The sequence below is a fragment of the Vicugna pacos genome, chromosome 3 (genome assembly GCF_048564905.1).
Source record: "Vicugna pacos chromosome 3, VicPac4, whole genome shotgun sequence".
Taxonomy (NCBI): domain Eukaryota; kingdom Metazoa; phylum Chordata; class Mammalia; order Artiodactyla; family Camelidae; genus Vicugna; species Vicugna pacos.
The window spans coordinates 6,027,075-6,043,931 of NC_132989.1; the positions used below are offsets into that span (position 1 = coordinate 6,027,075).

Below are 16,857 nucleotides of genomic sequence, written 5' to 3' on the forward strand. Positions count from 1 at the left end.
CAAAGGACTCATCTGAGTAGATCAGATCCAGTTAAATAGTCTCCCTTTTAATTAAATCAAAGTCGGCTGACTTGAGGCCTTAACGACATTGGAAAAATCACTTTACCTTTGTCTATAACATAACCTAATCAAAAGTAAAATCCATCATGACAATCATTCTTTACATACTCTAGGGGGCGAGATTATACTGAATACCAAGGGCAGGAAACTTACAGGATATCTCAGAATTTTCTCACCACAGTCAGATACCCATAGAGATTAAAAAAAAAAAAAAAAAGGAAAAGAAAACAGAAGAAGCAGCAGCTAAACGCCTTCCTCACACTATAAAGAAAACCCAATTCTCATCTTACCTTATAACAAAAATGAATGGATTGCAGATTTAAGTGTCAAAAAACTGATTTAACAAAAATGTAGGACAATATGTTATGTTAGTGATCTTGGTTTTGACAAATATCTCCTAAAATGGTAAAATAATACTAACAAAGGAAAATAATAAATTGGACTATTTCAAAGTTAAGAACTTTTGTTTATTAAAAACATGATAAAAATCTAAGTTGTGAGAAGACATTTGTAATTATATATACAACCAATAAGTCTATCCACCACATGTAAAGAATTCCTACAAATCACTATGAGTAACATAGAAAATTCAGTGGTACAGTGGGCAAAAGACCTGTGAAGGCAGTTGAAAAAATATATGCCAATAGCAAAAAAGCACATGAAAGACACTCAACTTGATTTATAGTCAGAGGAATGCAAATGAAAAACACAGTGAAACATACCAACACTTAAGAGAGCAGCTAAAATTTATAAAAGATTAAAATGCTAAGTATTACAGGGCATATGAATAAACTGGAAACTGCTGGAAAACTCTTTGTGCCTCCTAAAACTGAACATACCTATACTCATCTACAGCAATCACACTCCTAGATTACACCTAATAAATACATACCCAAACATATATGCACCATGAGACAGATCAGCATGCTCCCAGCAGAACTAATCCTCATATCTATAAAATGTCAACTTCACAATGCCCTTCAATACAATAGTGGAAGAATCATGATATATTCACGTAACAGAATAATATTCAGAATACAAATGAATGTTCTACAAAAACACACACCTTTGAGATAAACATCCAAACATAAAGTTTAGCAAAGTTAAGTCGCACAAAACACATAATGATTATACAATTTATATACAGTATGTAAAAAAACCCCGGCAAAACGAATCTATACTGTTAGAAGTCAAGATTAAGTTTCCTCTTAATGAGTGAAGACACTTGAAGGGATATGTGAGCAGATAGTTGAGGTTTGGGTAGTGTTACTCCCTTGAGCTGGACGCTGTTTCCATAAATGTATAAAGATTGCGAAAGTTTTTCAAAAGGCACACTTCTAAGATATTTGTACTTCTATGTATAATTATAAGGCAAACTAAAAGTTTTTTACAAATAGGATAGGATGTCTTTAATTGCAGTTAATTTCCAAGTTAAAAAAAATGATAAAAGACATCACAAACCATTTCAATCAAGAAAAAAAAAAAAGCCCAAGTAACATCTTGAAAATCAGACAAACTTTTATTTGAGAGACAGAAAAACAAAATGAGAGAGAGACATGAAATGATGAAACTGGAAATCCATAATGTATATCTAACAATTTGGCAAATGTACAAACTGGTCAACCATGAAGATGGCAGTATAAACAACCTCTGAAATTTGCAACTCCACAAAAGCAACAAACACCTGGCAAAAATCATCATAATCAACACTTCCAGAATTCTGGAAAATAATGAAAGATAATCAAAAATGGTATAGTTTTGCCCTAAGAATAGACAGTCTAGTCCAGTGAACCAGAGTTGAGAATTCAAAAATAAACTCATACATCCATGGCCAATTGATTTTTGACAAGGATGGCAACACCAGTCAATGGGTTCAAACAGTTTTTTTTAATAAATAGCGCTCAGACGCTAGGATACCCACTCATAAAAGAACGGCGGTAGGCTGCCTACAGCAACCATATACAAAAATTACCTGAAAATGGATCAGTAACCTAAATATAAAGGCTCTCATGACTGACCTTATTTGGAAGAAACTTTACAGTAAATTTTCATGACCTTATATTTGGCAGTGAATACTTACATACGAAAACCAAAACATGAGCAACAAAAGAAAAAATAGATAAATTGCACTTTAAAACGGAAAACCTCTGTGCTTTAAAGAACATGATCAGAAAAGTGAAAAGACAAATAGTAAATGTAAAGGGGATTTGTCTTCAAAATATATAAAGAATGCTTACACCTCAAGAACGAAAAGAGAAATGGCCCACTTAAAATATGGGAAAAGGACTTATTGAAGTCCACAGTTATACAAATGGCCATCTGAAAAGATGCTCTGTATAACTGGTCATGAGAGGAATGCAATTCAAAGTCACAATGATACATCACTTCACACTTACTGAGAGAGCTAGAACAAAACATACTAAAAAATCTAAGGAGAAAAGTGTAAAATAATGTGTTCCTGACGATGTGGCAGGAATGTAAACTAGTGTGGCCACTGTGGGGAACAGCGCGGCGCCTCTTCCAAAAAGCACAGAATTACAACCAGCCCAACAGTTTACTGAACACAGAGACCCAAACAGATACATCAGTGAGAAAGGATCAGTAATCCAGTAACTACTGCTGTAGAGCCAACCAGAAAAAATATTAAATTTGGGTAATTCGTATTTTAAGTCAAATTAATTCTGAGTTGAGAAACAAGGTAGGAGGTAAATAAAATCATAAGAAAACTAGCAGAAAATGTCACGTAATCTCAAACCAAAGACTATTTCCACAAGCAAATGTCCTAAGTGGAAAAATATAGGCGAGACCCGGGATACACACACATTTGCACACAACCTTCACGACCGAAACCCCAACCAAGAAAACCAGGAACACCACGCATGGTCGTCCGGGCCCCGGTCCCGACAGTGCCGCAGGAGGACCAGACCTCCGACCCCCGCGCACCAGGTTCCTTGGAGAAGCGCGACCAGGCCGAGGGCTCCCAGAGGCCTGCAGGCCAGAGGGCGGGTGGCCCGCCCCGCAACCCCAGCCCAGTCGAGAGGGACCTCACGCCCAGGACCGAGGGTCGCCGGCACACCCCGCACCCGAGGCCCGCGCCCCCAGCTCGAGCAGCTCTGAGAAGCTCAGAGAACTGCAGACTCACCCTCTGTGGAGGCCGTCCTGTCAGAGGCTCCTCGGGGGCGCTGTCTCCTGAGGGGCCGACGTCCTGTCAGAGGCCCCGGAGGGAGCGGAGGCGGCAGGTCTGACAGCAGGCCAAGCGCTGGGCCTGGCCACCTCGCTCTCCGCTCCAGACCGCAGCTTCCACCGACTGGACTGGCGTCCGAGGCCCTCAATGCATTCTGGGGTTCCGTCTGGCTGCCAGGTTTATATGCGTAAGGTTTACGTCTGTGGGGTTTACGGCAGGGGTTTACGACTTGGGGGAGTTTACGACTTGGGGGGCTTTACGACTTGGGGGAGTTTACGACTTGGGGGAGTTTACGGCTTTGGGGGTTACAGCTAGTGGGTGTTAGTCTGGGTCCCGCTTCTGTGGCTGCCGCCGTGGGCCACCTCTACTGCCTGGCTCTGGTGGCCCGGCCACTCCCGCCCCTGGCTCCCACGGAGGTGAGCCGTGCGGGAGGAGATCTTCAGCGGCCTCACCTGCAACACACAGGGGAGGCCACAGAGCCAGGAGCCTCGTCTTCGTCTTCGTGGACGAGAGGCCGACGAGCTGCAGCCTGAGGGGCGACCGCACCAGAAGGCCAAAGGTAACCTGTGACCCCTCCCTCCGCGCGGCCTCCGCATGGGTGTCCATAGGGACAGTAGGTCCTTGAGCAACACGGGCGTGAGGTGTGCGGGTCCACTCACAGCAGAGTGTTTCAGTAAACGGGTGCTCTAAATATGCACACCATAAGCCAACACATCTTAAAATGTTTCTCCCGTGGATTAAAGGAAAAGCAGGGAGTTGTGGTTTTCACAAAGTACGAGAGGGATTTTTTTTCCCCACTCCCTAGTTTCCCACGTTGTATAATATGCTAATGTTTGTTGTGAATCTGCAAAAGGGCTGCATGCTACTTGTGTGTGCTGTAAGGTTTCTAATTGCTACCTTTAGCTGCTTCCAAGATCGTTAAGTGGCCAAAGTGGGTTTATTTTGGATATCAGTTATCCAAGAGCTTTAACTACTACATTTTGTCACATACAGTTTACAGTGAGGTTCAAAGATGCTAAATTACTTGGGAGCCTTTTCCACAAACTGCTACCACCATTTCTTTGGATCATTGTGTCCTAAACTATATAGTGGGGTTGGGGATCATCTGACTTCCTCATTGTCTGTGCATTTGCTCTCCCAAATGGAAGAAGCAGTATATTCCATGTGTCCTACTGACTCTTCTCACTAGTCTGTAAAAATCATTACCATTTATCCTTAATATGGAACATTGTAGTGAAATATCAGCATATATTTTAAATTTCTAGAACACATCCAGGAGGCTATCCTCTGTCGTGTTTTTGCCATTTAGCAATCATTTACATCAGTAAAAAGCCATAAAAAAGTCAAGGAGCATTTTTTTTCCAGATTGCCTATGGTAGTTTTCAGTAGCAGAATTTTGAGGCATCATTTTTTGATTCTAGGAAAGTCTATTTCTTAACTTAGTTCCATAAACTGTAGGACTGGCATCATTATTTTTTATCAGCTATTTTTATTTCATTTTTGTTGTATATGTCTTTCTGTTTAATCTTTCTTTGTGTCATATATTAGGGGTGGATGGCAAGATTGTCAGAAAAGCAGTTTCTTTACCCTTGGGCCCATATCCTCTGTGCTCCCTATAACTAAGGAAAAAAAGATTCCTTGAGAACATGTGGTTTCCTCCTGTTGAGGATCCCTCCAGGTATTCAGGCATCTACCTGCTGAACAGTGTCCTCTGCTCTAAGTTGCAAAATATTTTTATTCTCACTTAGTGTATTTTTGTGTTTGTGTAATTATAACAATTTCTCTCTTTCCTACCCCCGCAACCACTCCATATACATAAAGTTAAGAGAAAAGGACAGGAGAAGTGGAAAGAAAATCACAAAATTCAATTGGAAGAGGTCCCCAATAGTGGAACTTTAATTTTCATTGCACTTGGCTCTGTGGCCAGCAGGCCAGCTGCTTGACTTCCCCTGGCCTCATTTTTGTCCTCCAGTGTTAATTTGTTTGCCCTTTGTCGCTGGCTCCTGTTGCCCAGAATCCCTGGAGTTAATCACATCACAAGGGAACTCGTTAACTCAGGGACTATATGTGACAGTATTAATCGTGCAGTTAGTCTTGGATGGGCACAGTGATGCCCATGCAGTCCCCTGCAGAGGAAGGAACGTAAATCTAAGCTGGGCAACTCTTCTTTCTGGCACCTGCATGTGGGACATTAGATACTGTAAATTGTGTATGGTGTCAAATGAGTAGCTAGTGTTAATGTGTCACAGATTGAGTGGGACTCTGGGTTAAAGTCCTAAAGACAAGAAGAATGTCGAAACAATGGTTCTCAGTTGTAGAAATGATCAGTCTGATTCTTCCTGGCTTCAGCTGGCTTGGAAATAAATGGATGCACATGGTTTTTAACCACTTAATCTCCTTATTTCATCATATGTAAAATTTCAACAATCTTTGCTTCTTCCTGTTTATTGTCTCAAAATCCTGTTGGGAGTTAAATGTTAATGATTTTCACTGAGCCCTCTGCAGCATTTCTTGCATTCTATTGATATTACATTCAGTCTCTAATTGTGATTGTCTACTTTGCATTGGCTGTGTACAGAGTTTCTGGACTAGAGTTTCTTTGGTTTTAAATTATTATATACTGTGCAAGCATATTTATCTTGAAAAGGAAAATTCAAACAAAACCAAAGCCGTCCTACAAGGCCTCTGCTATCCAAGTGATATCTACTGATGTTTGTGTTCCTTAAAGCAGTGACTCAAATTTACCTTGTAAGTATCGTATCCTGTTATGTGGCGTAGTTAATATATGAAATAATCATGCTTCCAATTTAGTTTCTTTTTCCTTTTTTAAAATAAAACCCTACTATATACTCTCCATTTCTATATTTGTTTCTTACTATCAAGAAATTCATTGGTCTTGGATTGCTGTCCTTCTCATATCTTTAAGAGCAAGGTGAATACATTCCAAACCTTCTCCTCTATAGATTCCTCTCCCAACTTTGCATCCTCACAGTGAACCGCTTACACTGATCATAAGATGCATACTCGCACATGTTTTATCACGTTCCTGCCTTATTTATGTATCCATTTGGTAGACTGTGAGAATGTACTATGGTGTTTGTAATTCCTGTATTTCCTGTGAAATTCCATTACCTTTATATAAAAAATTATATTGAGGAAAATGTGTGAGAAATCTCAGTGTTAATGCATTTTAGCTTTTATTTCATCCTCAAGGTAGTTGGAAAACATATGATCAATGAGAACAGGAATGCCACTTCATGAGATAATCAACGATATCACACACCAGGATTCTCTGCTTTGACCTTTTCTCTTTAACTGTTTACAAATTTACTTCTCAACATCCAGATCTTAACTGCCAGGGAAATCCTTACAGTTCTGTTTAAATCCTTGCAGTTTCTGTTTAATGTGATTTAATCACTCTGGAGTGAGTAATCAAAGTGAGAGTAATGCTGTGGACTAATGACAGCACCTTCTCTGGGTTCATTCTGGTAGGTTTTTCTGACCGACCTCAGTTGGAACTGGTTCTCTTTGGGGTAATCATGTCCCTTTACCTCATGACACTCCTCGGCAATGCTGCCATCATCCTAGTATCCCTCTTGGACTCTAAACTCCACAATCCCATGTACTTTTTCCTCTCCCATCTCTCATTACTGGACCTTTGCGTCACCAGCAGTATTATTCCTCAGCTTCTAGTCAACCTGGGGGGTCCAGATAAGTCTATCACGTATGGAGGCTGTGTGGTTCAGCTCTATGTCTCCCTTGCCCTGGGATCCACAGAGTGTGTCCTTTTGGCTGTGATGTCCTACGATCGCTATGTCGCAGTCTGTCGTCCTCTGCATTACGCCTCTGTCATGCACCCTCGGCTCTGTCACATCCTGGCATCTATGGCGTGGCTCAGTGGTCTGGCAACCACCCTCATACAGTCCACTCTCACCCTGCAGCTGCCCTTCTGTGGGCATCGCCATGTGGATCATTTCTTCTGTGAGGTTCCTGTGCTCATCAGGTTGGCTTGTGTGGACACCGCCTTCAACCAGGCAGAGCTCTTTGTGGCTAGCGTCTTATTCCTGGTGGTGCCCTTGTCGCTCATCCTGATATCCTACGGGCACATCACCCAAGCAGTTCTAAAGATAAAGTCAGCCATTGGATGACGTAAAGCATTTGGAACCTGCTCCTCCCACCTGACGGTGGTGATCGTCTTCTATGGAACCATTATCTTCATGTATCTGCAGCCAGCCAAGAGGAGATCCAAGGACCAGGATAAGTTTGTGTCCCTCTTCTACACTGTGGTGACCCCCATACTTAACCCCCTTATCTATATTCTGAGAAATAAGGAAGTGAAGGCAGCACTGAAAAAATTCTGAGGAGGGGAAGGGTATAGCTCAGTGGTAAAGTGCATGCCTAGCATGCCCGAGGTCCTGGGTTCAATCCCCAGTACCTCTATTAAACACACAAATAAATAAACCTAATTACTTCCCTCCCTCCAAAATATTTTAAAAAACAAAAGAACATTCTGAGGATAACTTTATGATTCAGTGGGACATGATTATTAAAAGACATTTAGAAGAGAGTTATTTCAACTGATTAATGGATAATGACTCAGTAAATGATTTGGTCATGTTCATAATTTTATAAGTGAGTTTTAGTAGAAAAAATTTTAAACAGAGTTTGAATTTTCCACTTGGACGGACCTGAGTTTGAATACCCATTCCACCACATAACATCTGTGTGACCTGTACAATTTGCATAACCTGTATGTTATCTATAAACTGGGCTGCATAATATTGAGCAACCCAAACTAAAATTAGATTATTCTAGACGTTTTATTGTGTATAAAGTTTATTCATAAAATCAATTTATTTAGTAGGTATAACCATATGCTATATGGGTATAATTGTAATTTTTCTTTTGCAGACATAGAGATATTTTGACCTGTTGCTCTTAAAAGAAAGAGCAAAACATAAATGTCAGTGGCATTATTCTTACAACTAGCCATGGATTCCATGACCCCTCAGCTTGTGGGAAGTTCCCCTGGGTGACTCCCATTATACACTGAGCTCACCTGTATTGCTGCGTTTTCCCTCCTGCTAGCAAGTTTCTGATTTTTTGTATTTCTTTCCTTAGTAGGTTTTTGGAGTCATCACAGTTTAAAGTGTTTACACAGGTGACTCCCAGATTTCTGTTCCAACACAGATATTTCATAGTCTATGTTCAACTATGTATTTCACTTCTCCACCTGGGTGTATTAAAACAACCCCAAATCAGCACATCCAAACTAAATCGAAAGCTCCCTGATTTTGTTTCTTTTCCCACACTATTCCCAGTATCACAAAATGGAACATACATCATCCCAACTCCTGTCTCCTATTTCTCCTGCTGTACGTAACCTAGACACAGTCCTGTGGATTTTACCTTTTAGCTATCTCTCTAGTCTAACCACTTCTTTCCATTTTAATTTTCTACCACCAGTGCACTGTTATAAGATGATCTCCTTACTAGACAGAAGATATTTATTTAAGTGAATGAAATACATTTTCCCTTATACCTTTTTATCATGTTGGATGTTGCTAGGTACATGCAATTTTTAGTGCATCATGGATCTTATGTTTGTCTTATCTCCTTTATGAAATGCATTTGTTTATTAACAATTACTGAGGCATTGAAGATGCAGATGTGAACAAAACAGCACCCACACTTTTATATGCTAATGGTCCAACTCAGTCGACTGGGAGATTTTCCCTCTGTGATGGTATCTATTGGCAAACAATAGAAGACATTAGGGAGAAAACCCCTCACTTTCAGCATATTGATTGTAGAATCAAATCTGTCTCAAAGAAGTGTTAATATTAATGGTTATGTGTTTTTATAATGTTTGGATTTTTGATATTAAACTGATACGGTTGCTAAACAACATCATCTAGGCAGTAGCACCCCACCCTGAAGAAAGAGGAAAGAGTTTATATTGTTATTTGCTAAATCACAAATATGTTAATATGTGTATAAGAAAGGAAAGAATCCATGAGTGAGTTTTAAAGGGGCTGACAGCTTATAGCAGAAGCCAAATAGTTTTCAAGTGATATATTTTAAGTGACAGGGAGGACATTTTTTAAAAAAATCATTAGAAGATTTATATATATATACACCTAGCAGGATATGGTTGGAAATAGAATGTTCTCCCTCATGCTGAGGAGAGCACAAACATCTCTGAACTCCAAGTAAACTGGGGCTTAATAATTTAGAAAAATATATAGGAAAGGAAAATCAGTTTATGGAGCACACGCACTGACAGGTTTTTTCTCTCTTTTGTAATGTGAGTGCCTGATTTGTGGTTTGATTCAATGGGGGATCCATTTCAATGGGGAATCCACCTCAAAGATGGCTCTCTCCAACAGACATGTTGCCAGCCACTTGACAAGGTAATCAGTCAGGCCACCTTCTCCCACTGAGGCACCTTTGTTTTAGAGATTTTAGTTCATTTCAGTCACTGACATTTTGGGCTCCTGGTTAGATCTTTTTCCCCAAATCTTCTGGCACTTCAAATTCTGGCTCTAATGGTTTAAATTCACCAACAAAGAGTGAACTGAACAAACAACCCAATCCAAAAATGGACAGAAGACCTAAACAAGAAGCAATTCTCCAATGAAGACGTATAAATGACTAATAGGCACATGAAAAAATGTTCAATATCACAAATTATCAGAGAAACGCAAATCAAAACTACAATGAAGTATCACCTGACACCAATCAGAATGGCTGTCCTTCAAAAATCCACAGATATCCAGAGGGAATCCTAATTCAAAGACACTTGCACCCCAATGTTCATAGCAGCACTATTTACCAATAGCCAAGACATGGAAACAACGTGAATGTCCATCAACAGATGACTGGATAAAGAAGGTGTAGTATATTTATACAATGGAATACTACTCAGCCAGGAAAAATGATAAAATAGCGCCATTTGCAGCAACATGGATGTCCCTGGAGAATGTCATTCTAAGTGAAGTAAGCCAGAAAGAGAAAGAAAAATACCATATGATGTCACTCATATGTGGAATCTAAAAAAAAATGGCAAATGAACATATATGAAACAGAAACAGACTCACAAACATAGAATACAGACTTGTGGTTGCCAGAGGGGAGGGGGGTGGGAAGGGATAAATTGGGAGTTTGAGATTTGCAGATGCTGACTGGTGTATATAAAATAGATAAGCAAGCGTATACTGTATAGCACAAGGAAATATATTCAGTATCTTGTAACTTACGGAGAAAAGAAATGTGAAAATGAATATATGTACACGTATGACTGAAGAATTCTGCTGTACATCAGAAATTGACACAACTTATAAGCTGACTATACCTCAATTAAAAAAAGTGTGAATCCAAGAAATCCTAGGTCTCCAACCTTGCGCCTAACAAGAGTAGAACCTCAGGCCCACTGCTGTCCCCTCACCCCACCGCATCATGTGGCCCCAGGTGTGTTGTGTAATTTTCAGGTCTTGTCAGTCATAAAACTTTTTTTTTCAAAGTTTCCTGATGATTGCTGAAGGTTTTAATTTGTTTTTAATTTTTATTTCTTTTGAGGGGAAAGCTATAAGTTTTTTTTTAAATTTATTTATTTATGGAGGTACTTGGAATTGAACCCAGGACCTCATGCATGCTAAGCATGCACTCTATCACTGAGCTATATCCTCCCCACCCCACTGAAGGGTGTTTTGCAAGCATTATAACTACTATAATCTCTGGTCCAGCCAAAGTGTTAACTGTTGATAGGCTGAGACCAGTATAAAACAACTTAATATGCAGGATGTGGAATCTGGAAATTTTTGGTAAGCAGGATCAGACTTAGATAATCAAGGAAAAATGGGGGCTCTCCAATTCTGAATGACAATAAAGCAGCAATTTTTTTCTTCTATAGAACATGTGAAGTACTATAAGGGTAGAAAAGAGAAATAAGAACATGATTAATTTGCTCAAAAATTCCAAGTGGCATTTTACTATAGTGAGAACAGAGCAGTACAATAATGCCTGGTATTTGTTGTTCAATTGGAACTCAGTCTTCAGCCACCTTGATATTCTGGGCCAATTATTCAAGAAATTTACTCATGAGGTTATTTTTCTGAATTACTGTAATTTCTCTGAAGTCTCTGTAATTACTGAATGATAGTATTTTTCTGTTGCCTTATGCAAGAATTATAAAGGGGTAATCGGGATGAATTTTAATTGGCAAATGTTTTGTAAAGTGCCAAGGTAAGCTCCTGATATCTTACTGCATAAATCCTTAAGTAAGAGAGAGAAAGATTGCAAGGCATTTTTTCGTGATCATGGTCTGAGATCTTATGGACATTTTAATGTGTCCCATATTTTCCATAGAGGAAATGTAATTCTTGTACCCTTCTGGGGACATGATGATGCCACATTAACAAAGTCTATTGTTTGTTTCCTAGCATAAGCCATCTCGTTATGGAGGAAGTAAGTCAATGAGGTTTCTCTCTTTCAAGTTATTTTTTTTAAGAAGTGGGGTCACTAGGGGTAGCTCACTTTCTTCTGATACATTACTGTGCAAGCCCCAGGACCTGGTTTAGAAAACATTTAATTTTTCCATTATTCAGGATGCATATTTTCATGTTGTACCACAAACTGCATGGACCAAGAGCAACATGTTTTAGAGCTGTTGCAGAGAGATTCATCTTCCAGAGAAGCAGCTCTGTAGCCATTGTGATAACTTTTTAGTCATAACTGAAGATCAAATTTCATTTGTGCACCAAACTTCCAAAGATAGTTTCAACATTCTTGCATCCTCTTTCAGGTAGGGGGAGAAGATTAGGTATTATTTTCTGGGCATAATGACATTGGTTTGGGTGGTAGTCAGTGTGAAGTCAGACTTAACAACATCCTGAATACTTCCTTTCCTTGAAACCTCACATTTGGTTCCCTAGTTTGCTTTTTCTTGATCTTAAACTGAACACTTACTTATTTACCCTCAAGACACAGGCTGCTGGAGATAGTGTGGACAAGGAAGTAATTCCGGAGGCTAGAATTCATGTTCTTGTCCTGAAACAGGTACATTGACAGGAGGCACCAGCTGCTGTCATTGGACCAGCATCTCATCTCGTCTGACTAGATTGTATGTTTTATTGCAGATAGAGCAAACTATGAAATTAAAGAAACAGACGTGTGAAGACTGGATTTCAAATTAATCTTTTCATGTTGTCTCTGATTATTCCAGAAAATTTTCTTTCTCATAAAATTGCCTTGGCTCCTTTTTTTCTTCCTTCCTTCCTTCTTTCTTTCTTTTTCCTTTTTGATGCTTAATATCTTCCCTATTCAAAGGCAGAAACAAATGGGTTTAATGGAAGCTTTCTGTATTCTTCAAAATGGAAAAAAAAAAACAGTCCCCTGACCCAAATATTTTTGCAGTGACACACATTTCTGAAATATCTTGCCAAGATCTAGAAACCATCTTACTGACTTAAAAGGGAATAATATCAAGATATACATTATCTGCTCAACCAACTGGTCTTACTTTTGACTACAAATAAATTTCCAGAAATTCATTTCTGAAAGATTAGCATATGCCTCACTTCTTCACTTACCACTCTGCTACCCCTTTATTTAATTGCAGTCTCAGTTTTCTGGTCTGCTCTGGAGCTGAATGACCCCATAGACAATTAAAATGCTTGTTTTTCGTATCAGCATGCTACTTCCTCTCATGGTACGTCCTGAAATCTCCTTATTCTGAAAGGACATTTGAGCTCAATGTAAAATTTATTTTTGAGTGCAATTTTTGTTGTTTTTAAAAGGTACAGGTAGTTAGCTGACAGTATTTGTGACCTTTAGCCTAGAGTTATTCCTATTCTATTTGTATAAGAAAGTTGTGTTTCCTTTATTTAAAAATAAACTAATTTTTGTGTTTTGTTATTGGATGTTACAAATGAAAAAAAAAAAGAATCTACCAAAATAGAGTAGAAAGTTGAATGGTGTATAGCAACATTTGTATACCAGAAGGTATTTTAAGGAGAATAATAATTCATGGGCTCAACACTATGATAGCACTTTGAAATCCCACCCTATAATCACACAGTGAAATAATAGATGCAAGATATTTTCAAAGAGGAAAAAAAAATGTGAGTGTTAGAGAAGAAGGCAAAATATGAGAGTTACAACATTTGTTGATACAGGTGGTGTTCCTGATGGGGCCAGCTGAGAAGAGGAAACTGGAGATGTGACACTGGAGCTGGAATTCTGTGAACAGGTGAGTGTGAGGTGCTGAGGGGAATGTTCAGCAAAAGCAGGGGGAGGGGTTTTATCAAAGTTTTTTTATTACAGTCAGGCTGGACACAGTGTGATATGACAACACCCAGGAGTTTTCCATACTTTAAGGTAGACGGGCTGGAGGTGCATCTTGTTCTCTGAGGGTGGCATGAATAATCAGTATAATATGAAACCACCCAGAAGATGGCTGTTTGGATAGATGATTGGACTGCAAGTGACAACACTGACTGGGTTACAAGCCAAGACACCATCGACTATGAGTACCTTATTTTTTTGTGGGTAGTACAGATAATCAATGGTTTTTAAAGGTGGTAGGTAGCTGTAGGGACACAGCATTACCTTCGAGGATGTAGAGGACCCTATCCAGTGGGATGTCCCATGTCATCATGGTGGATTGGCTCAAAACAAAGGGACCAAAAGTGCCCATGTCAGGAGATCTTTTCAGCTGCCAAATCCAAATACTAGCTTCATACAGTGGACCATATACCATAGTGTGCTGGGGGCACAGAAAGAAGAAATGGAATTGCAAGGGAGCATAGTCAGCATTTGTCAGGGAGCTGGAAGGGAAGGTTGGTTGAACCTTGGAAGACACTCGTTAGGTATTGGTGGAAGGGACAATTATTAGCGTGAGTCATTCAATCACAACTAGACAACCTGATTCTTTCCATGATGTGTCTGTGTATTTAAAGAAATGTGTCTTTGTTTACAAATATATTTCTACTTTAGTTAAAAACTTTAATGATGGTATTTTTCAGTACAGATGTTTTACAGTTTTGTAATAAAGGAGACATTACTTACAATATAACTTGTTAATTTGCTGGGGGTTTTTTGAAAATTTCTTTGTGAAGTAAACTTGATGAAGATGTTTCTGAAATATTTCCAAAATTATCTACTTGTTAATTTTGAATTTTTATCTTTATTATGCTATTAGAGTCTTTTCTATGTTTTTAAAGGGATGTTTTATTACTATTCAGAATTAATTTTGTTAATTTATGTAAAATGTTACTTTTTTCAAGTTTTATTTTCTGGTATTTTTCTAACTTACTTACCTGTTCTTTTCTTATTTTGTCTTGTTTAAAAAGAGTGTTTAACTATAAAATTCTCATATTTTCATGCTTAGGATTTAAAAAAATGATACATTTAATAATCTCCAATTGAAATTTTGGCATCTTGTTTCACCTAATTTCCTACTTACTGATGGCAGTTTTACAGCAGTAAGTTAGAGGATATAATGAGTAAGGTTTCTATTCTATACATAATCGAAGTTTTCATTAAAGCTTAATAACTGGTAAATGTCATAAACTTTGCGTTACCAACATGTTTGCTTTTTCTGTGTTTATTTAACTTGGAGTCTGAAAATCTAACAGTGACATGTCTTCATTGTGGATTATGTTACATATATTCATAAGGCAACTGTAAGAATGATTATTTAGCTTAAATATTAGCTTTCATAGTGTTAAACTGTGAGCTTTTGATGTTAAGAAAATTTATTGTGAGAACTTTAGGGTATTGTGTTTCTGATTTTTTCATGTCCTTTGTCTGTCTTTCTTAATAACTCTGTTTTTTCCCTTTTCATTGCTTTCTATGCAAGTTACTCAAGCATATTCCTTAATCAACTTTTTTTCACTTACTTTCTAAATATAATTTAGAAAGTATAATATAATTTAGAAAGTAATATAATTTAGAAAGTAACCATTATATATATATATATATAATGTGGTTTCCCACAGTTGTTCTGTCCGCATGCAGAGCATGTCCAATTGTGGTCCAATCAGAAGGGTAGTTATAGACTCAGAAAAGAGTTATTGCCTGATACGAAGGCATATGCAAATAACAATTAGATATAGAGTTTTCATATATGAACTTGAAAATTGTAGTGAAACGCTTAAGGAATAGACTGTTATAAGTGCAGCATATCTACAGATCATAGTGAAAATACATACCTAGAGCTAAGCTGGGTCAGCACCAACTGCACGCTCAGAAGTTGTAACATGGACACAAGCAATTTTTTTTCCAGTATGAGAATCTTTAACTACATCTAAAAAAAAAACACTTTGTAATGAAACTTAACATGTGATTTGTAATCACCACACATAAAGGAACAGCCATTTTATTTTCCTTTCTTATTATTGGCTCAAGAGGGATGCCCCGAAGACAAGGGCTTTTTATTCAGTTAGTTTGTTAATTATTTAACCATCCTTATCATAAGAACATGTGCATGTTTGTTGCAGAAAAACAAGAAAGCAAAGACAATTAAAGAATATAAATTCCATAATCCCATCCACTCGCAGACAATAATAGTTACCAACCTCATGTATATACCTTTTTCCCTACTTTCTTCTTCCAAATTTGTTTTATTATATATGTGTGTAAATAATTTCAGCTTTATTGGGAAATAATTGACATACAGAACTATAAGATATTTAAAGTATACATCATGGTAAATATACATATATATAGGTATATAATGAAAAAATTCCCTCCATATAGTTAGTTATAACACCTATCGCCTTATGTATTTATCTTTTTTCTTTTGGTGAGAACATTTAAGTTTTATGCTTTTATTAAGTCATTCAGTATTTATTCTATGTATTTACTAACTGTTTTGTCCGAGCCCCAACACCTGGTATTGTAAAGGTACTAAGCCAAAATCTGTGATGTCAAAAGGGTCACACTAGTTGTTTGTATGGAATTTAGAAAAGGGAGAGTGGGAGCTTAAGAATCCCCATGTGCATTTTTAGAAATAGGCAAAAAAGAAGTAGTCCCCCTTCATTGGCATGGCAGTTCTCATCGTAGGTGGCAGACTTACCTAATGCACCTTGGGTCATCTAACATCCTGTTCTGCCATCCTTGCTTTCCACCTAATGGCATAAATGCTGTACCCTAAATGACAACATTTTAGCCCTCCTTGGGGCCCATTCACTCCTCAGCTAATAAATAGTATTGTCTTATCAACCAACTGCCTGGAGATTTGGTTAGTATAAGTATGCTTCCTGAGTCTAATCACTGCTGGGTTAACTGAAAATTAGGTCCATGAACACAAAAAGTTGTTGGACCTAAGATGACCTCAGCAAGGTACTGAGTCCTAATATTGTTCTTATTCTTTTTCATAAACAATCAATATTTTTAGGGTTATTTATAAACCTGCTACAGTGCAAGTGGGTGTCTGCCAGAAGCTTCACCCAGGGGGAAGATTCCGTTTATATAATTACCTTGGCAAAGGTTTAGAGGAACTTTTCCCACTTCACATGTCCTCATTATTTACTGTTTCTACCTGGCTGCCTTGTCTAGTGGCCCTTAGCTTATCTCTGGCTCATAGTTCACATATTCTTGTCCTGTGACAG

General features: G+C 38.3%; 3 protein-coding genes and 1 pseudogene across 12 annotated transcripts in view; 3 read left to right on the plus strand and 1 right to left on the minus strand.

Moving 5' to 3' along the window:
• LOC140690923 (adhesion G protein-coupled receptor B1-like) overlaps nucleotides 1–3,383 on the minus strand; it is a 124,389-nt gene extending 121,006 nt beyond the window's left edge. For all 7 annotated transcript variants that reach the window (XR_012066285.1, XR_012066282.1, XR_012066294.1 and 4 more), the window contains exon 1: nucleotides 3,203–3,383. The gene's annotated coding sequence lies outside the window, so the exon portion shown is untranslated. The remainder of the gene's footprint in view (nucleotides 1–3,202) is intronic.
• Nucleotides 3,384–3,586: 203 nt separating this feature from the next.
• Nucleotides 3,587–16,857, plus strand: part of LOC140690967 (olfactory receptor 2H2-like) — an 88,190-nt gene continuing 74,919 nt past the window's right edge. For 2 of the 4 annotated variants that reach the window (XR_012066388.1, XR_012066389.1), the window contains exons 1-2: nucleotides 3,587–3,803; nucleotides 13,420–13,493. The gene's annotated coding sequence lies outside the window, so the exon portion shown is untranslated. Of the gene's footprint in view, nucleotides 3,804–13,417; nucleotides 13,494–16,857 lie in introns of those variants that run through there. The other 2 variants (XM_072953331.1, XM_072953320.1) reach the window with 2 other exon arrangements.
• Nucleotides 3,758–16,857, plus strand: part of LOC140690971 (olfactory receptor 2B11-like) — a 51,936-nt gene continuing 38,836 nt past the window's right edge. The window contains exons 1-2 of the mRNA XM_072953364.1: nucleotides 3,758–3,803; nucleotides 13,420–13,493. The gene's annotated coding sequence lies outside the window, so the exon portion shown is untranslated. The remainder of the gene's footprint in view (nucleotides 3,804–13,419; nucleotides 13,494–16,857) is intronic.
• On the plus strand, nucleotides 6,691–7,605 carry LOC140690975 (olfactory receptor 2G2-like; annotated as a pseudogene).